This window comes from Alligator sinensis, unplaced genomic scaffold, assembly GCF_000455745.1.
Source record: "Alligator sinensis unplaced genomic scaffold, ASM45574v1 scaffold519_1, whole genome shotgun sequence".
Lineage (NCBI taxonomy): Eukaryota > Metazoa > Chordata > Crocodylia > Alligatoridae > Alligator > Alligator sinensis.
Genome location: NW_005842187.1, coordinates 1,101,625 through 1,111,961, shown reverse-complemented (window position 1 = coordinate 1,111,961; position 10,337 = coordinate 1,101,625). Strand labels below are relative to the sequence as shown.

The following is a 10,337-nucleotide window of genomic DNA, read 5'->3' as shown; positions in this document are numbered from 1 at the left end:
AGGAAAATAAGAGGTACTGATGGCCTGCTGAGGGGGCTGCTGCATTTGCTGCTGACCTGGATCTACTACATTCAAATATCACCTAAGACGGAGGCATAAAGGACCTGCCCGCACCACCCATTTCAATGGACATTCCACAGATTCAGGCAGCAGCAAGCAAAACTTTGAGGTAGTAGGAGCAAAAACTAGTCAGAGCGCACAGAAATCTGTGATCAAAATAACACAAAACGTATCACATTGGTGGCCCTCTGTAGGCTCTGTTAAAAATGACTGGAGATTTTTTTTGTCAGATTGGGTTCTTTCCCCCCAAAAATGATTTGGCAAAACAAGAGTGTTTACAGAAACATCTCTATTTTTGACTTTTTTTGTCAAAACATGGGTAGAATAGCATCACAAACCCGGCTGGTTTCCTGCCAGCTCACTAGCAAGCTGATTAGGAACCAATTTTCCAGAAGTCTCTTCCTGAACCAGGGTCTCCAGATCTGCTGTAATCCCACCAATAGTGTCCGAGGGCAAGGGAACCTCAGGACACCCAGAATCCTGAATCGAGGTTCTGGGAAATTGGCCCTTAACAAGCTTGCAAGTAAGATGGCAGAAAGTCAGTCTGCACTGTGCTGCTTGTTTAATTGGGTTTTGTTTCATTTCTTTTGGCTAAAAAGAGTTGGGTGGGAATAAAATAGAGATTCTCTGTAAACTTTTTTTTTTTTTTTTTTTTTTGAGAGAGAGCACGCGTGCGCGCCCAGTTTGATCAAAAATTCCCAACCACCAATGAAAACAAAAAAAGCCCTACAGAAGAGCCAAGGAGGGTCAGTTTATATAGCAGGGTTTTCAGGTCCAGCCTCTCTGAATCCCTGGAACTCAGGGTCATTCAACTTCTCCTGAAATCATGATTCTAGTGAAACCCACTTGTTTTGCCCCCAGGAATACACTTTCCCTTCCCCAACAGATTACTCTTTCAGGAGAAGTTCGACTTACTTTTTTCCTGGATAGAAATGAAGACTGTGAGACGTCAGAATTTTCTGCGGGGTAAGTTTCAACTGCCTCATAAAGACGAAGCTTAAAACATTAGCCAAGTACAAGGAAAACCAAACCTGGATGAGTCAGACTCATGCATCCTATCGTACTTAATACAAGGCATAGTATCTCTTTTGCAGGTGCATCTGTGAAGCATGAACAGTCACAGAACAGAACCGAGGCTAATGGAGTTAAGTGACTGCGCCAAGGTGACACAGCAACCAGCAGCAGAGCAAGGAATAAGAACGAAGACTTACTTCTTACTGACTTGCGGCAACTTCCAGACCATATTGCTTCAGCTTATGCAGCTGCACAGTGCTGCCTGTTCTAGCCAGCTGCTTGGGCGAGAATGGTAGCAACAAATTAGAGGGAAAGAACAGAAACTGCTTTCTCCCACAAGGCACATTCAGATCCATTGCCAAGCCTGACAGATTTTCAGGCCAGGAGCCACCTCATCCTAAAGGTAGTTCCTTTCAGGAAACAGTTAGGGAGGAACAGTAGTACCACTTCACACCTGCATCACAGCCCCAGAGTTAAAAGCCAACCCACCTTTCCTTCTTTCCCTGTGATACAATATCTGCTTACAGGTAGCCCAGAGGGTCTTCTCTGCTTTGGGAAGGGGGCAGTAGGCAGGAAGAACTCTCTCTAATATGCTAAAGATAGCACTCAGCTAAGACCATGCATTTGTAGAGCCCTTTCCCTGATCTCCCCACTGCTACCTGCCTGCAAAGCTCTTCAGTGTCAGGTTATTAACATGAGATACTGAACTTCAAGGGACTCTTTTTCAGAGCATCTTTCCACTCCACCCCTCAGATAGTATTACACAGAGAATGTGGGACATATGGGAATGAAAACCCAGATAGGGCACAGAAACTCTGCAACACACTTACTGTTAGCCTTCATGTGTCTCTCCCCACCTCCCACCTATGAAGAGCACACCCCATTTAAGGAACTGTTCCCTGAATCAAACTAACAAATTAACAACAGCTGTTTCACACAAACAGGAGTCCTCCCAGAGGGAAGGCTCCATGCTCTCAGAATCAGGAGACATCCCTCCCCCACTCTCTGCCCCAGGGAGCCTGCTGCAAGTGTCTTGTTTTCATTGCACTTCCCATCAGTGCTTTTGCACAGCGTGATTCAGTTTTGAATCTGTAGGAAGCAAATGTTGGAAGTTGCTGCACTTTACCTGACTGTCCATAATAACCTAGTCAGTGCAAGGCAGAGGGACATTCAATAATCTAGTGGACAACTTCAACCAACCAACCCAGAAAGGCTAGGGACAGGCATTCAAAAAGCCTGAGCCTGAGTTTATTCAATCTTTGCAGGTTAGACTAACCTGCAAAGTCTGAACCAATTTGGAGGTGGATAGACATTTCCTTTTCATTCCAGAAATACAGACACATGCCTGCAGTGGCTCAGGCTAGAAGACAGGGGTTGCTAGAGCAGCCCTCCCTTCCCTTACACAATCCTGATCTGAGGGGGGCATGGTAGGATCATAGAATCATAGAAGTAGGGTCAGAAGGGACCTTGTAGATCTTCAAGTCCAACCTCCTGCCTGGGCAGGAGGAAAACTGGGCTCAAATGACTCCAGCCAGGTAGGCATCAAGCTGCTTCTTAAAGACCCCCAGGGTAGGAGCCAGCACCACTTCCCTTGGAAGTCAGTTCCAGATCCTAGCCGCCCTGACTGTGAAGTAGTTCTTACAGATGTCTAATCTAAACCTACTCTCCAACGACTTGTGGCTGTTATTCCTTGTTATCCCGGGGGGCGCTAGGGGAAACAAGGTCTCCCCCAAACCCTTCTGGTCCCCCCTAGTGAGTTTATAGACGGTCACAAAGTCCCCCCTCAGCCTTCTCTTGTGAAGGCAGAACAGGTTTAGGTCCCGTAGCCTCTCATTGTAGGGTCTACCCTGCTGTCCCCGGATCATGCAGGTGGCCCTCCTCTGGACTCTCTCAATGTTGTCCACATCCCTCTTGAAGTGGGGTGCCCAGAACTGGACACAGTACTCCAGCTGTGGCCTGACCAGTGTCGCGTAGAGGGGGAGGATCACCTCCTTGGACCTACTTGAGATGCACTTGTGGATGCACGATAGGGTCCGGTTAGCCCTGCCAACCGTGACCTCGCACTGTCGGCCCATGTTCATCTTGGAGTTAATAATGACTCCAAGATCCCTTTCTGCCTCCGTGCTCTCAAGAAGGGAGTTTCCCATCTTATAAGTGTGCTGCTGGTTACTACTGCCCAAGTGCAGCACCCTGAGCTTGTCAGTATTGAAACGCATCCTGTTTTTGTTAGCCCACCCCTGCAACCTATCCAGGTCTTGCTGCAGTCTTTCCCTCTCTACTAGCGTGCCCACCTCACCCCAAATTTTGGTATCATCAGCAAATTTAAACAGGTTGCTTTTCACCCCGTCGTCCAAATCGCTGATAAAGAAATTGAACAGTGCGGGCCCAAGGACCGAGCCTTGGGGGACTCCACTGCCCACTTCTCCCCAGGTCGAATATGATCCATCCACCACCACCCTGAGTACGACCCTTCAGACAATTTGCAATCCATCTGACCATGTAGGCATCAATGCCACAGTCGCCTAGTTTTTTAATGAGGATGGGGTGGTCGACAGGATGCTCTGATTAGGGAGGGGTTTAAATCCCTACCCTGCCTGCAGTCTCAGGCTTTTCCCTGCCGGCTGTTCAAGGGGTGGGAGTGTTGCCAAACCCCAGCCCTGGGCTAACACTCTGAGGCAAAGAGGAGGTGTGCAGTGCATGCAACTGTTGGTGATACCAGCTTTTCAATCTCCCTCTCTACAAACCAGCAGGGGGGCTGATAAAACCACAGTGTTATCAGCCCATCAGCAAAACAAAGTCTCTCTCATTAGTTAAAACTCTTCTTAAACAGCTTTTTCCAAGGAAGCATTACCAGCTACCTGTTGATTAGTTCCCAAAAGCCCTAAGCAAACACTGTTCTGTCTGCCTGTCCCAGTGAAATTGGAGACACATACACACCTCTCAGCATTAGCTAGCAGAGCACATGTCTAGGGTCCATGGGGCTGGGGTCCATGCAGTGGGAAATGGAGGGGGGTGGGAATCCCTGCTTGAGCAGCAAGGGAAGCCAGGCAGATGCTACTGTGCCTGCAGTCTCTGCCAGAGCTCTAGCTAGGGAGGAGAGGGGAAAGGCCAGCCTGTTCTTTGGAGAGCAGAGAGGACAGCCTATCCCAGCCCAGCTGCAAAGCATCTGGGATGCTGGGGGACTCTGGATTAACTTAAACCAGGAAGGGGTCTGGGACAGACATTGCATAAACTGGTTTGACCCAAATCAGTTAAGTCTGATTCTACATTCAACCAAGTTTATCTTAAACCAGTTTCACCCATTTTGAAACTGGCTTATGTGCACTGAACTTAAGTTCTGTTAAAGGTTTAAACCAGTTTATTCGTAATGTCTGTCCCTAGTCATCATGTTCAGTATTGTGCAGGCTTCTTCAAATCTCGTACAAACAGCCCATACAACAGCTCCTCCCGCACCCTGGAGTCGCTTGCTTTTGCCCATGCAGTGGAAAGCCACATTTGGGAACAAATTCCCTGAACAGACAGGAGTTCAAATTTGCTTCAATATGCCACAAAATACAAATTGCAACTCAGGACACAGGCAGGTACCCACTGTTCCTCACTCCTGAGCTGATCCTGCTCAGAGACCCCACAAATCAAATGAACGCTCCTGTATTGTGTTATAAACAGGAGTAGCAGTAAATGCTTGAGTTGTAAGAGTGTCCCTCATCTTTCCACTTGTTCAAAATCTTTCCAAAAAATCCCATCTTTGAAAACAGCAAGTCTTGAAAAAAAATCATCTCAGAGAAACCAAGGGATTTTTATTTGTATTTAAAAAGAAATGAGAAATCACTTCAAGTCTTTTGGAGAGAAATAAACACTCTCTCCATTTAAAAAAAAAAAAACAACATTTCATTTATTTACCAATATATAACAAAAAAAAAAAAAAAACCTCACTCAAGTACCCAGATGGATGTGGGAAAAGAAGCTAACTTTGAGAACAAGAACCCAGGAAACTACATACACAGATTATGATGTTAGGATCAACACAGCCAGACTCCATAAAAGCTCCAGTCAGAGGTACACCACCTTAGCACAGGCCCCTTGCACGTGGGGATATCGTTAGAGATTCTTAATGCGTATGCACAAGCACTTTTTCCTGACAACCCTAGATACAAAGCATCTTGCAGAGCTGCATATGCTTGTCAAACAGCATCCATTAAAGTCATTTATGAGAAGTATATAGTAAACTCTTTTTACACTTACATTGTAGTCTCTTACATAAGAGCTATGGTGAAAATCTGCCTGCATATATATACACAGACCATCTAAATTAGATTGGAAGCTAACTGCCTCATTCTCTGAATTGCACTTAAAGCAGGCTCTGCCGCTTGTTGAAAAAGCTATTGTATATAACACATGGCCACTAACTCAATCAAGATGCATACCTTTGAGAGAGAAGAGACCTCATCACAAATGGATCAAGTCAATGAAAATGCTAGACCATTTGCCAATAAAAATACTGGAAGATATTAAATACAGCAAGGTAGTACAGGTGTACCCAAGGTTGCAGAAAACTCACGCATCATCATGAGCTGTATGTCAATTGATAGCATATATGCACAAGGAGTAAAGTTAAAATTTTCCATTCCCTGCCTTAAGAGCACTTTATTGAATAATTTTAGCATTCCTGAAACACAGACTGGTGCCAGGGGAAGGGGACAATTTGTATAGTCTCTCAGTTAAGACAGGGAAACAGCTGATGAAATACAAGGAGCACTGGTGTCAGTCAGAGACAAGGGGTGCTAACACAACTCTACAGCGAATAAGGAAACGAATTAGGTCAGTTTTTAGCCAGAGGTCCCGTGTTTTGATCACAGGAAGACGAAGCACAATTAAAGTTAACCAGCTGCTGGCTTTCTGAGAAGAAATGGAGAAATCTCTCTCTTCCCACAACTGGTTTCAAGAATGAAGCATATACATATAGGCAAATTAATTTTCCCTATACAGCCCTGGGGATTACAGGCACACAGATCTCCAGACACCAACACCCCCTAGTGGGCAGAAAAATGTTCCTTTGGCATAGCAAATATATACAGTTTCACAAGGAACATTTCCACATGCCAGGAAAGGTGCGACTAGTCTCCTACATGTGTACCCTTTTGAGATCACGGTTGTGAAGACAAAGCAAGGAAAAAAAAAGAGGCCTTGTTTTTATACAGGGTTTTTTCCCTGCCGTCAAAAAGGTGTTGATATGATCAAAGTATTAACTAGAAGATACCTACTAGGTTCAGCAAAAGACTCTTCTCTTGTCCAGGATGGCATTTTTGGTAAAACCAGACTCCCCCACCCAGAGTAGCCAATATCATAGTGGGCAGAACATCACCTGGGCCATAGAAGCCCGAGGTTCAAGTCCCAGCTGGTTTCCCTATCTCCTCCCAGGAGAGGACTCCAAGCGCTAAACTATTACCTCCGGCCTCAGAATAGCTCTTTTGATTTTTTTGCCAAAGACTTCAAAAACGCTTAATTTCTCTCAAAGCAGCACAGGACATTTCTGACATGCTGGAGAGTTTCCTGTCCCACAGAACTTGCGTCTTTCCTAGATCTCAGGTGGGAAATCTTTTATGACGCAAATCACAGCACACCTTTTGTATGAGAATCTGCCTTGTCTTCACAGATTCACCATCTCTTAACTTTTTCAACTGCTTTCCTGAGCACAAGTTTTCCTCTGTTGCTCTCAAAGCCCAGCAGTCTTTGATACCGTCTTCCCTAACCCTGCTCCAAGCGTACCTACATGGATCTCCATGAAGAAGTCAGTCAGTCTTTTCTACAGCAGGAACCCCATGGGTCAGAGAAAAAAAGCGTTAGCAAGAAAGACATACAAAAAACTAGAACTCTTGGTTCCAAAATGATACCTTTTATTAGAACAACTGGAAAATGGCAAGAAAATTGTCCTTTTCTGCAAGCTTTCGGGAGCAAAGTCCCTTCGTCAGGCTCTGGGAAAAGTGTAGAAAAGCAAGAAAGGATGCTTATCGTAGATAGTATCCTGGAAGAAGTCAGAGTCGTCCTTGAGTCCAGAGTCATATCTCTACAAAGAACTGAATGCTATGTTTTGTGTTTCCTGGCCTTAAGAGTCCTAAGCCACTCACAGGAAAAGCAAACACGGCAATGAGACATTCAGGACTTGCATCTATGTTCTGCTGCGGTGAATGAAGAGAGTTGCCAAGAAAGAGTTTCTGATCTCTCCCAAGGTTAAAAAATAAATACATTCCTAAGTTTGGCTCTTATTTTGTTCTCAACTTTGCCTTGCATGTTCTAAACATCGGTTCCCCCTTCCCCTCCATTACCTATATTACAACTTTCTAACAAAGTCCTTCTTTGAAGCTATTCAGGTCAGGCGGCTTAGGGTGCCTTTACCTATTCAAGGCAGAAAAGTTCTCTCCTTCCTAAAATAAAAAAATAATTAGATGCCTATGAAGTTTCTCTTTCCTTCTACAGAGAGACAGTACAGATGGTCAGCACAAGACGGGTCAATACGTCCTCGATATTAAATACCAAGAATTTCTGCATGTAAAGAAAGGACAAACGGAGGCCATTTCCCCCACTATCCAAAACAATCAGTTCCTCAGGCCTTCAGATGCTATGGAACATGAAAGTGTATTGGGACTAGGACCAATGTCTAGTAAAAACCAACACACTAACCAGCAAAATCCTTTATAACAATGGCCCAGGAAAGAGTTAAGTGTAGGAGAAGATCCAGGTGATATTAAAAAAAGTCACAAATTTAAAATACCAGAGGATACAAATAATTCATAATACAGAGCTTGGGAAAAGGAAAAGAATTATCTCCCCTTGGAACAAGGCACCTATTAAACTTAGAATGGCCATCAAGCCATCCCATACGGTGGTGGTTGGAGGGGGAAGTTTCTTCCCTGCCCTTTATACTCTGACAATTTGGGGGGGCTACCTTGGGCTCTCCAGCATATAGAAAAGCACAACAAAAAGAAACAGCCTTCAGGCAGAGGCTGCACATCACAGCACTAGCTAAAACCCCAGGTTGGCTGTTAGGTAAAGAATTTCTTCAGCAGATACAGTATCTTCAGTCACTTATTGAAATGAGATTTGCTATAAGAGATCAGACTTTTTGATCTAGCAAGCCAAACCTTTCTCAGAGCAGGAACCAATATGTAAAGCTACCTGGAGGGCCTTTTGCTTTCATCTGATACATTTAGCTAAGAGTGCGATACGGAGCTGGAGAGAATTCACTCCCAAACCCTATCATAATGTATATTTTACCCCGAAATCTCAAGTCAGCAGCACACTAAGACTCTTACTGTCTTTAAGCTACTTGCACGGCAAAGGCTGGCCCACCCTCATGCCAGCCTGCTCCTCGACTCTGAACTTTGTATTTCAGGTAATACAGGAAGGACATCGATTCTTTGCGATAGACTTCAGGCTCCTAGAAAACGCTGCAAAGTGAGGACCAGACAGACTCAGCCTGAGAGACCCTTTATGCACCATGTGAGTGTCTATTGCAAACATGCCCTACTAGGAGAGCATCACAGGGGGTTAAAAGGACCATGAGATGCAGTCAGTCATCTCGCTACTCTAGCGCATCACATTCACTGGAAAAGCAGTCACTTGGAAGCACAACAGTCGGCTCCCATAGCACTGCTGAGCTTACAGCTATTTACTGGACTAGCGTGAACACAGGCTAGAAGATCTTGACATGCTAAATGCACACAATCCACTGAAAGTCGCAACCCAGGTTCATTAAGCTGCATCTCGCGCACAAAACTAAGCAGGTACTCAAATTACAGCAGGTTTAGATACCAGAGAAGCTGGTGGATAAAGAGCTGTACTGAGATCAACAAAAACCTTCAGTGATCTGCCACAGCAGATGCCAAGCTTTAGATACCAAATTCTAAACAATTCACTTTTATTGAGCATAACAAGTCAGATCTAAGGCAGAGCATAGGATAATAGTGACAAGACACAGCAAGAGCATCCTCTTAGAGAAGAGATCTACCAGCTACACAAAAATAAGGCAACGCTGTTCCCATAAAAATACATTCGTTTTCCTCCCCACTACAGCTGAAATCTTTCGAAGTACAGGAAAACAACAACGTGTGGGGCATTCTGCAAGAGACCCGACTGTGCAAGCACTGCACAGAGCCAGGCTAATCAGCGCCATTCAGCCAAAATATTTATAAACAAGCCTCTTGCTAAAATGAAGCATCCTCTTCCCTCTGCACTCAACGGCAGCTTCTCCAAGGCCAACCTTCTGCAGAAGACCGTTTCAGGAGCATCCGCTACTTCACAGCCTGAGCTACCAGGCTCTGGGATGAAGTCTTCCCTAAAGTCATTAGGCAGCCAAGAGACCCTGCTAATAATAATAATAATAAAAAAATCTATATATCCCACCCAACCCCTGCTTCCCAGGAAAAGAAATGTGCACCAAGAGGAAAACATGAAAAGGCAGAAAAAAAGCTCTAATGAGGCTCTCCATAAGAAGGGGGGGGGGGGGGGGGGAACCACACAGAAGAAGGGGGGGGGGGGGGGGGGGGAATCACACCGCAACAATGTGACAGCACTGAAGTGACTCCTGCAGGATCATTGCAAGGAAGGAAACTGCTCCGCAAATTGGGAAAGAAGATGGGGGGGGGGTAAGAAAGGGAAGAAAACTTGCCCTTTCTAGAGCAAGAATGTCCTACATTTGACAGCAGCGAGGGCAGGGGAGCCCTGGGACATGGGACCCAGGGGGCAAAAGCCTGTCAGTGATGGGGAGGGGGATGAGAAGTGACCACCATGCTGCTGGGGACACTGGAAGGGAGAAAAAGGAGAAGGGGGTTTAGAAGTGAGCATGGGGAGGGGACGGGACGGGACAGGGATGAAAAGGCCGAGGGCAACCTTGCGGCGAATACCCCCAGGTAGAAAGCAGAGGGGCCGCGGAGCCGGGCGCCCACCTGAGCAGGTGCAGGGGGGCTGCTCTTAACTTCGGGGAGGAGATCAAGGAGAAACTCTCTGTCTCCACACACAGGTCTAGATGCATTTCTGGGAGCAGGGAAGGCGGCTCCCAGGGGCAGGCAGGTGCGGGACAGGCAGGGGGAAGGAGCACTGGCCTGGAGCCCTTCCCAGCGCGGCCGGCCGGCGCTCACCCAGGGTGAAGAAGGGCAGCTCCGTGTTGTCCAGGTCGTCCTGCACCGCGATGCGCCCGGGCAGCTCGTTGCGGACGAAGAGCAGCAGGCGGGACTCGGCGGGGCCGGGGCCGGGGCCGGGGCCGGGGG

At 46.3% G+C, this 10,337-nt stretch overlaps 1 protein-coding gene across 1 annotated transcript in view; it reads right to left on the bottom strand.

Moving 5' to 3' along the window:
* ASTN2 (astrotactin 2) overlaps positions 1-10,310 on the bottom strand; it is a 594,006-nt gene extending 583,696 nt beyond the window's left edge. The window contains 1 exon segment of the mRNA XM_006026274.3: positions 10,209-10,310. The gene's annotated coding sequence lies outside the window, so the exon portion shown is untranslated.
* Between the last annotated feature and the right edge of the window lie 27 nt (positions 10,311-10,337).